Raw genomic sequence first — 15,581 nt, 5'->3', positions numbered from 1 at the left:
GCTTCCGCTTCGATTCCGAAAAGGATTTATTGATGCTTAAATCCACAGTATACAGGGTGTGAAGCCGTTAACGGCCATCTTAAGCTGAACGCGCCTGCTCTCGTCAGATCGCAGACTGCTACCCAGCTTAGGGCCCGGTAAGTACCAGCATGGGAGACTGGCTGGGAATCTCAGGTGTTGTTGACATTTTGCTCTGTTGCTCTGTAGACATTTTGCTCCGATTCCGAAAAGGATTTATTGATGCTTAAATCCACAATATACAGGGTGTGAAGCCGTCTACGGCTATCCTAAGCTGAATGTGCATGTTCTTGTCAGATCGCAGACTGCTGCCCGCAAGTACGGGCATGGGAGACTGGCTGGCAATCAAGGTGCTATTGACATTTTGCTCTGTTGCCGCCTTCCTCTCCGATTCCGAAAAGGATTTATTGATGCCTAAATGCACAGAATAAAAGCATGAAGCTGTCAATGGCCATCCTAAGCTGAACGCGCCTGCTCTCGTCAGATCGCAGACTGCTACCCAGCTTAGGGCCTGGTAAGTACCAGCATGGGAGACTGGCTGGGAATCCCGGGTGCAGTTGACATTTTAATCTGTTGCTGCCTTCCGCTCCGATTCGGAAAAGGATTTATTGATGCTTAAATGCACAGTATAAAGGGCGTGCAGCTGTCAACGGCCATCCTAAGCTGAACGCGCCTGCTCTCGTCAGATTGCAGACTGCTACCCAGCTTAGGGCCCGGTAAGTACCAGCATGGGAGACTGGCTGGGAATCCCGGGTGGAGTTGACATTTTGCTCTGTTTCTGCTACGAGTCTGAAAATTATTTATTGATACTTAAATCCACAGTATACAAAGTGTGAAGCTGTCAACGGCCATCCTAGCTGAACGCGCCTGCTCTCGTCAGATCGCAGACTTCTACCCAGCTTAGGGCCCTGTAAGTACCAGCATGGGAGACTGGCTGGGAATCCCGGGTGCAGTTGACATTTTAATCTGTTGCCGCCTTCCGCTCCGATTCGGAAAAGGATTTATTGATGCTTAAATCCACAATACACAGGGTGTGAAGCTGTCAACAGCCATCCTAAGCCTGAACGTGCCTGCTCTCCTCAGATCGCAGACCGCTGCCCGGCAGTTACCGGCATGGGAGACTGGCTGGCAATCCAAGGGTGCCGTTGACATTTGCTTTGTTGCCGCCTTCCTCTCCGATTAATAAAAATATTTATTGATGCTTAAATGCACCTGGGAATCCCGGGTGCAGTTGACATTATGCTCTGTTGCCGCCTTCCGTTCCGATTCCGAAAAGGATTTATTGATGCTTAAATGCACAGTATAAAAAGCATGAAGCTGTCAATGGCCATCCTAAGCTGAACGCGCCTGCTCTCGTAAGATCGCAGACTGCTACCCAGCCTAGGGCCCATTAAGTACCGGCATGGGAGACTGGCTGGGAATCCCGGGTGCAGTTGACATTTTGCTCTGTTGCCGCCTTCCGTTCCGATTCCGAAAAGGATTTATTGATGCTTAAATGCACAGTATAAAAATCATGAAGCTGTCAATGGCCATCCTAAGCTGAACGTGCCTGCTCTCGTCAGATCGCAGACTGCTACCCAGCTTAGGGCTCAGTAAGTACCGGCATGGGAGACTGGCTGGGATCCCGGGTGCAGTTGACATTTTGCTCTGTTGCCGCCTTCCGCTCCGATTCCGAAAAAGGATTTATTGATGCTTAAATGCGCAGTATAAAAATCATGAAGCTGTCAATGGCCATCCTAAGCTGAACGCGCCTGCTCTCGTCACATCGCAGACTGCTACCCAGTTTAGGGCCCGGTAAGTACTGGCATGGGAGACTGGCTGGGAATCCCGGTTGCCGTTGACATTTTGCTCTTATGCCGCCTTCAGTTCCGATTCCGAAAAGGATTTATTGATGCTTAAATGCACAGTATACAAAGTGTGAAGCTGTCAACGGCCATCCGAAGCTGAACGCGCCTGCTCTCGTCAGATCGCAGACTGCTACCCAGCTTAGGGCCTGGTAAGTACCAGCATGGGAGACTGGCTGGGAATCCCGGGTGCAGTTGACATTTTAATTTGTTGCTGCCTTCCGCTCCGATTCGGAAAAGGATTTATTGATGCTTAAATGCACAGTATAAAGGGCGTGAAGCTGTCAACGGCCATCCTAAGCTGAACGCGCCTGCTCTCGTCAGTTCGCAGACTGCTACCCAGCTTAGGGCCCGGTAAGTACTAGCATGGGAGACTGGCTGGGAATCCCAGGTGTTGTTGACATTTTGCTCTGTAGCCGCCTTCCGCTCCGATTCCGAAAAGGATTTATTGATGCTTAAATCCACAGTATACAGGGTGTGAAGCCGTCTACGGCTATCCTAAGCTGAATGTGCCTGTTCTTGTCAGATCGCAGACTGCTGCCCGGCAAGTACGGGCATGGGAGACTGGCTGGCAATCCAAGGTGCTATTGACATTTTGCTCTGTTGCCGCCTTCCTCTCCGATTCCGAAAAGGATTTATTGATGCTTAAATGCACAGTATAAAAAGCATGAAGCTGTCAATGGCCATCCTAAGCTGAACGCGCCTGCTCTCGTCAGATCGCAGACTGCTACCCAGCTTAGGACCCGGTAAGTACCAGCATGGGAGACTGGCTGGGAATCCTGGGTGCCGTTGACATTTTGCTCTATTGCTGCTTTCCGCTCCGATTCCGAAAAGAATTTATTGATGCTTAAATCCACAGTATACAAGGTGTGAAGCTGTCGACGGCCATCCTAAGCTTAACGCGCCTGCTCTTGTCAGATCGCAGACTGGTACAGATCTTAGGGCCCGGTAAGTACCGGCATGGGACACTGGCTCGGAATCCCGGCTGCCGTTGACATTTTGCTCTGTTGCCGCCTTCCGTTTCCGATTCCGAAAAGGATTTATTGATGCTTAAATGCACAGTATAAAGGGCAAGAAGCTGTCAACGGCCATCCTAAGCTGAACGTGCCTGCTCTCATCCGATCGCAGACTGCTACCCAGCTTAGGGCTCGGAAAGTACCAGCATGGGAGACTGGCTGGGAATCCCAGGTGTCGTTGACATTTTGCTCTGTTGCCGCCTTACGCTCCGATTCCGAAAAGGATTTATTGATGCTTAAATCCACAGTATACAGGGTGTGAAGATGTCTACGGCCATCCTAAGCTGAATGCGCCTGTTCTCGTCAGATCGCAGACTGCTACCCAGCTTCAGGCCTGGTAAGTACCAGCATGGGAGACTGGCTGGGAATCCCGGGTGGAGTTGACATTTTGCTCTGTTTCTGCTACGAGTCCGAAAATTATTTATTGATGCTTAAATCCACATTATACAAAGTGTGAAGCTGTCAACGGCCATCCTAAGCTGAACGCGCCTGCTCTCGTCAGATCGCAGACTTCTACCCAGCTTAGGGCCTGGTAAGTACCAGCATGGGAGACTGGCTGGGAATCCCGGGTGCAGTTGACATTTTAATCTGTTGCCGCCTTCCGCTCCGATTCGGAAAAGGATTTATTGATGCTTAAATCCACAACACACAGGGTGTGAAGCTGTCAACGGCCATCCTAAGCCTGAACGTGCCTGCTCTCCTCAGATCACAGACTGCTGCCCGGCAGTTACCGGCATGGGAGACTGGCTGGCAATACAAGGTGCCATTGACATTTTGCTCTGTTGCCGCCTTCCTCTCCGATTAACAAAAATATTTATTGATGCTTAAATCCACAATATACAAGGCGTGAAGATGTCAACGGCCATCCTAAGCTGAACGCGCCTGCTCTCGTCAGATCGCAGACCGCTACCCAGCTTAGGGCCCAGTAAGTACCGGCATGGGAGACTGGCTGGGAATCCGGGTGCAGTTGACATTTTGCTCTGTTGCCGCCTTCCGTTCCGATTCCGAAAAGGATTTATTGATGCTTAAATGCACAGTATAAAAAGCATGAAGCTGTCAATGGCCATCCTAAGCTGAACGCGCCTGCTCTCGTCAGATTGCAGACTGCTACCCAGCTTAGGGCCCGGTAAGTACTGGCATGGGAGACTGGCTGGGAATACCGGTTGCCATTGACATTTTGCTCTATTGCTGCCTTCCGCTCCGATTCCGAAAAGAATTTATTGATGCTTAAATCCACAGTATACAAGGTGTGAAGCTGTCAACGGCCATCCTAAGCTTAACGCGCCTGCTCTCGTCAGATCGCAGACTGGTACAGATCTTAGGGCCCGGTAAGTACCGGCATGGGACACTGGCTGGGAATCCCGGCTGCCGTTGACATTTTGCTCTGTTGCCGCCTTCCGTTCCGATTCCGAAAAGGATTTATTGATGCTTAAATGCACAGTATACAAAGTGTGAACCTGTCAACGGCCATCCTAAGCTGAATGCGCCTGCTCTCGTCAGATCGCAGACTGATACCCAGCTTAGGGCCTGGTAAGTACCAGCATGGGAGACTGGCTGGGAATCCCGGGTGCAGTTGACATTTTAATCTGTTGCCGCCTTCCGCTCCGATTCGGAAAAGGATTTATTGATGCTTAAATGCACAGTATAAAGGGCGTGAAGCTGTCAACGGCCATCCTAAGCTGAACGCGCCTGCTCTCGTCAGATCGCAGACTGCTACCCAGCTTAGGGCCCGGTAGGTACCAGCATAGGAGACCGTCTGGGAATCCCAGGTGTTGTTGACATTTTGCTCTGTAGCCGCCTTCCGCTCCGATTCCGAAAAGGATTTATTGATGCTTAAATCCACAGTATACAGGATGTGAAGCCGTCTACGGCTATCCTAAGCTGAATATGCCTGTTCTTGTCAGATCGCAGACTGCTGCCCGGCAAGTACGGGCATGGGAGACTGGCTGGCAATCCAAGGTGCTATTGACATTTTGCTCTGTTGCCGCCTTCCTCTCCGATTCCGAAAAGGATTTATTGATGCTTAAATGCACAGTATAAAAAGCATGAAGCTGTCAATGGCTGTCCTAAGCTGAACGTGCCTGCTCTCGTCAGATCGCAGACTGCTACCCAGCTTAGGGCCCGGTAAGTACTGGCATGGGAGACTGGCTGGGAATCCCGGGTGCGGTTGACATTTTGCTCTATTGCTGCCTTCCGCTCCGATTCCGAAAATAATTTATTGATGCTTAAATCCACAGTATACAAGGTGTGAAGCTGTCGACGGCCATCCTAAGCTTAACGCGCCTGCTCTTATCAGATCGCAGACTGGTACAGATCTTTGGGCCGGTAAGTACCGGCATGGGACACTGGCTGGGAATCCCGGCTGCCGTTGACATTTTGCTCTGTTGCCGCCTTCCGTTTCCGATTCCGAAAAGGATTTATTGATGCTTAAATGCACAGTATAAAGGGCGAGAAGCTGTCAACGGCCATCCTAAGCTGAACGTGCCTGCTCTCGTCAGAACGCAGACTGCTACCCAGCTTAGGGCCCGGTAAGTACCAGCATGGGAGACTGGCTGGGAATCCCAGGTGCAGTTGACCTTTTGCTCTGTTGCCGCCTTACGCTCCTTACGCTTACGATTTATTGATGCTTAAATCCACAGTATACAGGGTGTGAAGATGTCTACGGCCATCCTAAGCTGAATGCGCCTGTTCTTGTCAGATCGCAGACTATTACCCAGCTTAGGGCCTGGTAAGTACCAGCATGGGAGACTGTCTGGGAATCCCGGGTGCAGTTGACACTTTAATCTGTTGCCGCCTTCCTCTCCGATTCGGAAAAGGATTTATTGATGCTTAAATCCACAATACACAGGGTGTGAAGCTGTCAACGGCCATCCTAAGCCTGAACGTGCCTGCTTCTCCTCAGATCGCAGACTGCTGCCCGGCAGTTACCGGCATGGGAGACTGGCTGGCAATCCAAGGTGCCGTTAAAATTTTGCTTTGTTGCCGCCTTCCTCTCCGATTAATAAAAATATTTATTGATGCTTAAATCCACAGTATACAAGGCGTGAAGATGTCAACGGCCATCCTAAGCTGAACGCGCCTGCTCTCGTCAGATCGCAGACTGCTACCCAGCTTAGGGCCCAGTAAGTACCGGCATGGGAGACTGGCTGGGAATCCCGGGTGCAGTTGACATTATGCCCTGTTGCCGCCTTCCGTTCCGATTCCGAAAAGGATTTATTGATGCTTAAATGCACAGTATAAAAAGCATGAAGCTGTCAACGGCCATCCTAAGCTGAACGCGCCTGCTCTCGTCAGATCGCAGACTGCTACCCAGCTTAGGGCCTGGTAAGTACCAGCATGGGAGACTGGCTGGGAATCCCGGGTGCAGTTGACATTTTAATCTGTTGCTGCCTTCCGCTCCGATTCGGAAAAGGATTTATTGATGCTTAAATGCACAGTATAAAGGGCGTGCAGCTGTCAACGGCCATCCTAAGCTGAACGCGCCTGCTCTCGTCAGATTGCAGACTGCTACCCAGCTTAGGGCCCGGTAAGTACCAGCATGGGAGACTGGCTGGGAATCCCGGGTGGAGTTGACATTTTGCTCTGTTTCTGCTACGAGTCTGAAAATTATTTATTGATACTTAAATCCACAGTATACAAAGTGTGAAGCTGTCAACGGCCATCCTAAGCTGAACGCGCCTGCTCTCGTCAGATCGCAGACTTCTACCCAGCTTAGGGCCCTGTAAGTACCAGCATGGGAGACTGGCTGGGAATCCCGGGTGCAGTTGACATTTTAATCTGTTGCCGCCTTCCGCTCCGATTCGGAAAAGGATTTATTGATGCTTAAATCCACAATACACAGGGTGTGAAGCTGTCAACAGCCATCCTAAGCCTGAACGTGCCTGCTCTCCTCAGATCGCAGACCGCTGCCCGGCAGTTACCGGCATGGGAGACTGGCTGGCAATCCAAGGTGCCGTTGACATTTTGCTTTGTTGCCGCCTTCCTCTCCGATTAATAAAAATATTTATTGATGCTTAAATGCACCTGGGAATCCCGGGTGCAGTTGACATTATGCTCTGTTGCCGCCTTCCGTTCCGATTCCGAAAAGGATTTATTGATGCTTAAATGCACAGTATAAAAAGCATGAAGCTGTCAATGGCCATCCTAAGCTGAACGCGCCTGCTCTCGTAAGATCGCAGACTGCTACCCAGCCTAGGGCCCATTAAGTACCGGCATGGGAGACTGGCTGGGAATCCCGGGTGCAGTTGACATTTTGCTCTGTTGCCGCCTTCCGCTCCGATTCCGAAAAAGGATTTATTGATGCTTAAATGCGCAGTATAAAAATCATGAAGCTGTCAATGGCCATCCTAAGCTGAACGCGCCTGCTCTCGTCACATCGCAGACTGCTACCCAGTTTAGGGCCCGGTAAGTACTGGCATGGGAGACTGGCTGGGAATCCCGGTTGCCGTTGACATTTTGCTCTTATGCCGCCTTCAGTTCCGATTCCGAAAAGGATTTATTGATGCTTAAATGCACAGTATACAAAGTGTGAAGCTGTCAACGGCCATCCGAAGCTGAACGCGCCTGCTCTCGTCAGATCGCAGACTGCTACCCAGCTTAGGGCCTGGTAAGTACCAGCATGGGAGACTGGCTGGGAATCCCGGGTGCAGTTGACATTTTAATTTGTTGCTGCCTTCCGCTCCGATTCGGAAAAGGATTTATTGATGCTTAAATGCACAGTATAAAGGGTGTGAAGCTGTCAACGGCCATCCTAAGCTGAACGCGCCTGCTCTCGTCAGTTCGCAGACTGCTACCCAGCTTAGGGCCCGGTAAGTACTAGCATGGGAGACTGGCTGGGAATCCCAGGTGTTGTTGACATTTTGCTCTGTAGCCGCCTTCCGCTCCGATTCCGAAAAGGATTTATTGATGCTTAAATCCACAGTATACAGGGTGTGAAGCCGTCTACGGCTATCCTAAGCTGAATGTGCCTGTTCTTGTCAGATCGCAGACTGCTGCCCGGCAAGTACGGGCATGGGAGACTGGCTGGCAATCCAAGGTGCTATTGACATTTTGCTCTGTTGCCGCCTTCCTCTCCGATTCCGAAAAGGATTTATTGATGCTTAAATGCACAGTATAAAAAGCATGAAGCTGTCAATGGCCATCCTAAGCTGAACGCGCCTGCTCTCGTCAGATCGCAGACTGCTACCCAGCTTAGGACCCGGTAAGTACCAGCATGGGAGACTGGCTGGGAATCCTGGGTGCCGTTGACATTTTGCTCTATTGCTGCTTTCCGCTCCGATTCCGAAAAGAATTTATTGATGCTTAAATCCACAGTATACAAGGTGTGAAGCTGTCGACGGCCATCCTAAGCTTAACGCGCCTGCTCTTGTCAGATCGCAGACTGGTACAGATCTTAGGGCCCGGTAAGTACCGGCATGGGACACTGGCTCGGAATCCCGGCTGCCGTTGACATTTTGCTCTGTTGCCGCCTTCCGTTTCCGATTCCGAAAAGGATTTATTGATGCTTAAATGCACAGTATAAAGGGCAAGAAGCTGTCAACGGCCATCCTAAGCTGAACGTGCCTGCTCTCATCCGATCGCAGACTGCTACCCAGCTTAGGGCTCGGAAAGTACCAGCATGGGAGACTGGCTGGGAATCCCAGGTGTCGTTGACATTTTGCTCTGTTGCCGCCTTACGCTCCGATTCCGAAAAGGATTTATTGATGCTTAAATCCACAGTATACAGGGTGTGAAGATGTCTACGGCCATCCTAAGCTGAATGCGCCTGTTCTCGTCAGATCGCAGACTGCTACCCAGCTTCAGGCCTGGTAAGTACCAGCATGGGAGACTGGCTGGGAATCCCGGGTGGAGTTGACATTTTGCTCTGTTTCTGCTACGAGTCCGAAAATTATTTATTGATGCTTAAATCCACAGTATACAAAGTGTGAAGCTGTCAACGGCCATCCTAAGCTGAACGCGCCTGCTCTCGTCAGATCGCAGACTTCTACCCAGCTTAGGGCCTGGTAAGTACCAGCATGGGAGACTGGCTGGGAATCCCGGGTGCAGTTGACATTTTAATCTGTTGCCGCCTTCCGCTCCGATTCGGAAAAATAATTTATTGATGCTTAAATCCACAATACACAGGGTGTGAAGCTGTCAACGGCCATCCTAAGCCTGAATGTGCCTGCTCTCCTCAGATCGCAGACTGCTGCCCGGCAGATACCGGCATGGGAGACTGGCTGGCAATCCAAGGTGCCATTGACATTTTGCTCTGTTGCCGCCTTCCTCTCCGATTAATAAAAATATTTATTGATGCTTAAATCCACAATATACAAGGTGTGAAGATGTCAACGGCCATCCTAAGCTGAACGCGCCTGCTCTCGTCAAATCACAGACTGCTTCCCAGCTTCGGGCCCAGTAAGTACCGACATGGGAGACTAGCAGGGAATCCCGGGTGCAGTTGACATTTTGCTCTGTTGCCGCCTTCCGTTCCGATTCCGAAAAGGATTTATTGATGCTTAAATGCACAGTATAAAAATCATGAAGCTGTCAATGGCCATCCTAAGCTGAACGCGCCTGCTCTCGTCAGATCGAAGACTGCTACCCAGCTTAGGGCCCGGTAAGTACTGGCATGGGAGACTGGCTGGGAATCCCGGTTGCCGTTGACATTTTGCTCTATGGCTGCCTTCCGCTCCGATTCCGAAAAGAATTTATTGATGCTTAAATCCACAGTATACAAGGTGTGAAGCTGTCGACGGCCATCCTAAGCTTAACGCGCCTGCTCTCGTCAGATCGCAGACTGGTACAGATCTTAGGGCCCGGTAAGTACCGGCATGGGACACTGGCTGGGAATCCCGGCGGCCGTTGACATTTTGCTCTGTTGCTGCCTTCCGTTCCGATTCCGAAAAGGATTTATTGATGCTTAAATGCACAGTATAAAGGGCGAGAAGCTGTCAACGGCCATCCTAAGCTGAACGCGCCTGCTCTCGTCAGATCGCAGACTACTACGCAGCTTAGGGCCCAGTAAGTACCGGCATGGGAGACTGGCTGGGAATCCCGGGTGCAGTTGACATTTTGCTCTGTTGCCGCGTTCCGTTCCGATTCCGAAAAGGATTTATTGATGCTTAAATGCACAATATAAAAAGCATGAAGCTGTCAATGGCCATCCTAAGCTGAACGTGCCTGCTCTCGTCAGATCGCAGACTGCTACCCATTTTAGGGCCTGGTAAGTATTGGCATGGGAGACTGGCTGGGAATCCCGGGTGCCGTTGACATATTGCTGCCTTCCGCTCCGATTCCGAAAATAATTTATTGATGCTTAAATCCACAGTATAAAAGGTGTGAAGCTGTCGACGGCCATCCTAAGCTTAACGCGCCTGCTCTCGTCAGATCGCAGACTGGTACAGATCTTAGGGCCCGGTAAGTACCGGCATGGGACACTGGCTGGGAATCCCGGCTGCCGTTGACATTTTGCTCTGTTGCCGCCTTCCGTTCCGATTCCGAAAAGGATTTATTGATGCTTAAATGCACAGTATAAAAAGCATGAAGCTGTCAATGGCCATCCTAAGCTGAACGCGCCTGCTCTCGTCAGATCGCAGACTGCTACCCAGCTTAGGGCCCGGTAAATACTGTCATGGGAGACTGGCTGGGAATCCCAGGTGCCGTTGACATTTTGCTCTATTGCTGCCTTCCGCTCCGATTCCGAAAATAATTTATTGATGCTTAAATCCACAGTATACAAGGTGTGAAGCTGTCGACGGCCATCCTAAGCTTAACGCGCCTGCTCTCGTTAGATCGCAGACTGGTACAGATCTTAGGGCCCGGTAAGTACCGGCATAGGACACTGGCTGGGAATCCCGGCTGCCGTTGACATTTTGCTCTGTTGCTGCCTTCCGTTCCGATTCCGAAAAGGATTTATTGATGCTTAAATGCACAGTATAAAGGGCGAGAAGCTGTCAACGGCCATCCTAAGCTGAACGTGCCTGCTCTCGTCTGATCGCAGACTGCTACGCAGCTTAGGGCCCAGTAAGTACCGGCATGGGAGACTGGCTGGGAATCCCTGGTGCAGTTGACATTTTGCTCTGTTGCCGCCTTCCGTTCCGATTCCGAAAAGGATTTATTGATGCTTAAATGCACATTATAAAAAGCATGAAGCTGTCAATGGCCATCCTAAGCTGAACGTGCCTGCTCTCGTCAGATCGCAGACTGCTACCCAGCTTAGGGCCTGGTAAGTATTGGCATGGGAGACTGGCTGGGAATCCCGGGTGCCGTTGACATATTGCTGCCTTCCGCTCCGATTCCGAAAATAATTTATTGATGCTTAAATGCAAAGTATAATAATAACAAAGCTGTCAATGGCCATCCTAAGCTGAACGCGCCTGCTCTCGTCAGATCGCAGACTGCTACCCAGCTTAGGGCCCGGTAAGTACTGGCATGGGAGACTGGCTGGGATTCCCGGGTGCCGTAGACATTTTGCTCTATTGCTGCCTTCCGCTCCGATTCCGAAAAGAATTTATTGATGCTTAAATCCACAGTATACAAGGTGTGAAGCTGTCGACGGCCATCCTAAGCTTAACGCGCCTGCTCTCGTCAGATCGCAGACTGGTACAGATCTTAGGGCCCGGTAAGTACCGGCATGGGACACTGGCTGGGAATCCCGGCTGCCGTTGACATTTTGCTCTGTTGCCGCCTTCCGTTCCGATTCCGAAAAGGATTTATTGATGCCTAAATGCACAGTATAAAGGGCGAGAAGCTGTCAACGGCCATCCTAAGCTGAACGCGCCTGCTCTCGTCAGATCGCAGACTGCTACCCAGCTTAGGGCCCGGTAAATACCAGCATGGGAGACTGGCTGGGAATCCCAGGTGTCGTTGACATTTTGCTCTGTTGCCGCCTTCCGCTCCGATTCCGAAAAGGATTTATTGATGCTTAAATCCACAGTATACAGGGTGTGAAGATGTCTACGGCCATCCTAAGCTGAATGCGCCTGTTCTCGTCAGATCGCAGACTGCTACCCAGCTTCGGGCCTGGTAAGTACCAGCATGGGAGACTGGCTGGGAATCCCGGGTGCAGTTGAAATTTTGCTCTGCTTCTGCTCCGATTCCGAAAATTATTTATTGATGCTTAAATCCACAGTATACAAAGTGTGAAGCTGTCAACGGCCATCCTAAGCTGAACGCGCCTGCTCTCGTCAGATCGCAGACTGCTACACTGCTTTGGGCCTGGTAAGTACCAGCATGGGAGACTGGCTGGGAATCCCGGGTGCAGTTGACATTTTAATCTGTTGCCGCCTTCCGCTCCGATTCGGAAAAGGATTTATTGATGCTTAAATCCACAATATACAGGGTGTGAAGCTGTCAACGGCCATCCTAAGCCTGAACGTGCCTGCTCTCCTCGGATCGCAGACTGCTGCCCGGCAGTCACCGGCATGGGAGACTGGCTGGCAATCCAAGGTGCCATTGACATTTTGCTCTGTTGCCGCCTTCCTCTCCGATTAATAAAAATATTTATTGATGCTTAAATCCACAATATACAAGGCGTGAAGATGTCAACGGCCATCCTAAGCTGAACGCGCCTGCTCTCGTCAGATCGCAGACTGCTACCCAGCTTAGGGCCCGGTAAGTACTGGCATGGGAGACTGGCTGGGAATCCCGGTTGCCGTTGACATTTTGCTCTATTGCTGCCTTCCGCTCCGATTCCGAAAAGAATTTATTGATGCTTAAATCCACAGTATACAAGGTGTGAAGCTGTCGACGGCCATCCTAAGCTTAACGCGCCTGCTCTCGTCAGATCGCAGACTGGTACAGATCTTAGGGCCCGGTAAGTACCGGCATGGGACACTGGCTGGGAATCCCGGCTGCCGTTGACATTTTGCTCTGTTGCCGCCTTCCGTTCTGATTGCGAAAAGGATTTATTGATGCTTAAATGCACAGTATACAAAGTGTGAAGCTGTCAACGGCCATCCTAAGCTGAATGCGCCTGTTCTCGTCAGATCGCAGACTGCTTCCCAGCTTCGGGCCTCGTAAGTACCAGCATGGGAGACTGGCTGGGAATCCCGGGTGCAGTTGACATTTTACTCTGTTTCTGCTCCGATTCCGAAAATTATTTATTGATGCTTAAATCCACAGTATACAAAGTGTGAAGCTGTCAACAGCCATCCTAAGCTGAACGCGCCTGCTCTCGTCAGATCGCAGACTTCTGCCCAGCTTAGGGCCCGGTAAGTACCAGCATGGGAGACTGGCTGGGAATCCCGGGTGCAGTTGACATTTTGCTCTGTTGCCGCCTTCCGTTCCGATTCCGAAAAGGATTTATTGATGCTTAAATGCACATTATAAAAAGCATGAAGCTGTCAATGGCCATCCTAAGCTGAACGTGCCTGCTCTCGTCAGATCGCAGACTGCTACCCAGCTTAGGGCCTGGTAAGTATTGGCATGGGAGACTGGCTGGGAATCCCGGGTGCCGTTGACATATTGCTGCCTTCCGCTCCGATTCCGAAAATAATTTATTGATGCTTAAATGCAAAGTATAATAATAACAAAGCTGTCAATGGCCATCCTAAGCTGAACGCGCCTGCTCTCGTCAGAGCGCAGACTGCTACCCAGCATAGGGCCCGGTAAGTACTGGCATGGGAGACTGGCTGGGATTCCCGGGTGCCGTAGACATTTTGCTCTATTGCTGCCTTCCGCTCCGATTCCGAAAAGAATTTATTGATGCTTTAATCCACAGTATACAAGGTGTGAAGCTGTCGACGGCCATCCTAAGCTTAACGCGCCTGCTCTCGTCAGATCGCAGACTGGTACAGATCTTAGGGCCCGGTAAGTACCGGCATGGGACACTGGCTGGGAATCCCGGCTGCCGTTGACATTTTGCTCTGTTGCCGCCTTCCGTTCCGATTCCGAAAAGGATTTATTGATGCCTAAATGCACAGTATAAAGGGTGAGAAGCTGTCAACGGCCATCCTAAGCTGAACGCGCCTGCTCTCGTCAGATCGCAGACTGCTACCCAGCTTAGGGCCCGGTAAATACCAGCATGGGAGACTGGCTGGGAATCCCAGGTGTCGTTGACATTTTGCTCTGTTGACGCCTTCCGCTCCGATTCCGAAAAGGATTTATTGATGCTTAAATCCACAGTATACAGGGTGTGAAGATGTCTACGGCCATCCTAAGCTGAATGCGCCTGTTCTCGTCAGATCGCAGACTGCTACCCAGCTTCGGGCCTGGTAAGTACCAGCATGGGAGACTGGCTGGGAATCCCGGGTGCAGTTGAAATTTTGCTCTGCTCCGATTCCGAAAATTATATATTGATGCTTAAATCCACAGTATACAAAGTGTGAAGCTGTCAACGGCCATCCTAAGCTGAACGCGCCTGCTCTCGTCAGATCGCAGACTGCTACACTGCTTTGGGCCTGGTAAGTACCAGCATGGGAGACTGGCTGGGAATCCCGGGTGCAGTTGACATTTTAATCTGTTGCCGCCTTCCGCTCCGATTCGGAAAAGGATTTATTGATGCTTAAATCCACAATATACAGGGTGTGAAGCTGTCAACGGCCATCCTAAGCCTGAACGTGCCTGCTCTCCTCGGATCGCAGACTGCTGCCCGGCAGTTACCGGCATGGGAGACTGGCTGGCAATCCAAGGTGCCATTGACATTTTGCTCTGTTGCCGCCTTCCTCTCCGATTAATAAAAATATTTATTGATGCTTAAATCCACAATATACAAAGCGTGAAGATGTCAACGGCCATCCTAAGCTGAACGCGCCTGCTCTCGTCAGATCGCAGACTGCTACCCAGCTTAGGGCCCGGTAAGTACTGGCATGGGAGACTGGCTGGGAATCCCGGTTGCCGTTGACATTTTGCTCTATTGCTGCCTTCCGCTCCGATTCCGAAAAGAATTTATTGATGCTTAAATCCACAGTATACAAGGTGTGAAGCTGTCGACGGCCATCCTAAGCTTAACGCGCCTGCTCTCGTCAGATCGCAGACTGGTACAGATCTTAGGGCCCGGTAAGTACCGGCATGGGACACTGGCTGGGAATCCCGGCTGCCGTTGACATTTTGCTCTGTTGCCACCTTCCGTTCGGATTCCGAAAAGGATTTATTGATGCTTAAATGCACAGTATACAAAGTGTGAAGCTGTCAACGGCCATCCTAAGCTGAATGCGCCTGTTCTCGTCAGATCGCAGACTGCTTCCCAGCTTCGGGCCTCGTAAGTACCAGCATGGGAGACTGGCTGGGAATCCCGGGTGCAGTTGACATTTTACTCTGTTTCTGCTCCGATTCCGAAAATTATTTATTGATGCTTAAATCCACAGTATACAAAGTGTGAAGCTGTCAACAGCCATCCTAAGCTGAACGCGCCTGCTCTCGTCAGATCGCAGACTTCTGCCCAGCTTAGGGCCCGGTAAATACCAGCATGGGAGACTGGCTGGGAATCTCAGGTGTCGTTGACATTTTGCTCTGTTGCCGCCTTACGCTCCGATTCCGAAAAGGATTTATTGATGCTTAAATCCACAGTATGCAGGGCGTGAAGCTGTCAACGGCCATCCTAAGCTGAACGCGCCTGCTCTCGTCAGATTGCAGACTGTAATCCAGCTTAGGGCCCGGTAAGTACCCGCATGGGAGACTGGCTGGGAATCTCAGGTGTTGTTGACATTTTGCTCTGTAGCTCTGTAGACATTTTGCTCCGATTCCGAAAAGGATTTATTGATGCTTAAATCCACAGTATACA

The 15,581-nt window shown here is 50.7% G+C and overlaps 12 pseudogenes; all 12 read left to right on the top strand.

The window, feature by feature from the left end:
• The first annotated feature begins 2,145 nt into the window (after positions 1-2,145).
• LOC130305074 (5S ribosomal RNA) lies at positions 2,146-2,265 on the top strand (annotated as a pseudogene).
• Positions 2,266-2,942: 677 nt separating this feature from the next.
• On the top strand, positions 2,943-3,062 carry LOC130305118 (5S ribosomal RNA; annotated as a pseudogene).
• Positions 3,063-4,539: 1,477 nt separating this feature from the next.
• LOC130305115 (5S ribosomal RNA) lies at positions 4,540-4,659 on the top strand (annotated as a pseudogene).
• A 676-nt stretch (positions 4,660-5,335) lies between these two features.
• Positions 5,336-5,455, top strand: LOC130305107 (5S ribosomal RNA; annotated as a pseudogene).
• A 676-nt stretch (positions 5,456-6,131) lies between these two features.
• On the top strand, positions 6,132-6,251 carry LOC130305128 (5S ribosomal RNA; annotated as a pseudogene).
• Positions 6,252-7,615: 1,364 nt separating this feature from the next.
• Positions 7,616-7,735, top strand: LOC130305072 (5S ribosomal RNA; annotated as a pseudogene).
• A 677-nt stretch (positions 7,736-8,412) lies between these two features.
• Positions 8,413-8,532, top strand: LOC130305117 (5S ribosomal RNA; annotated as a pseudogene).
• Positions 8,533-10,407: 1,875 nt separating this feature from the next.
• Positions 10,408-10,527, top strand: LOC130305075 (5S ribosomal RNA; annotated as a pseudogene).
• Positions 10,528-11,611: 1,084 nt separating this feature from the next.
• Positions 11,612-11,731, top strand: LOC130305077 (5S ribosomal RNA; annotated as a pseudogene).
• A 670-nt stretch (positions 11,732-12,401) lies between these two features.
• Positions 12,402-12,521, top strand: LOC130305126 (5S ribosomal RNA; annotated as a pseudogene).
• A 1,279-nt stretch (positions 12,522-13,800) lies between these two features.
• LOC130305076 (5S ribosomal RNA) lies at positions 13,801-13,920 on the top strand (annotated as a pseudogene).
• Positions 13,921-14,584: 664 nt separating this feature from the next.
• LOC130305113 (5S ribosomal RNA) lies at positions 14,585-14,704 on the top strand (annotated as a pseudogene).
• Positions 14,705-15,581: the final 877 nt, after the last annotated feature.

Source organism: Hyla sarda, unplaced genomic scaffold, assembly GCF_029499605.1.
Source record: "Hyla sarda isolate aHylSar1 unplaced genomic scaffold, aHylSar1.hap1 scaffold_1307, whole genome shotgun sequence".
NCBI lineage: Eukaryota > Metazoa > Chordata > Amphibia > Anura > Hylidae > Hyla > Hyla sarda.
Note: the sequence above shows the minus strand (reverse complement) of the source record. Positions and strands in the feature narration are given on the sequence as shown.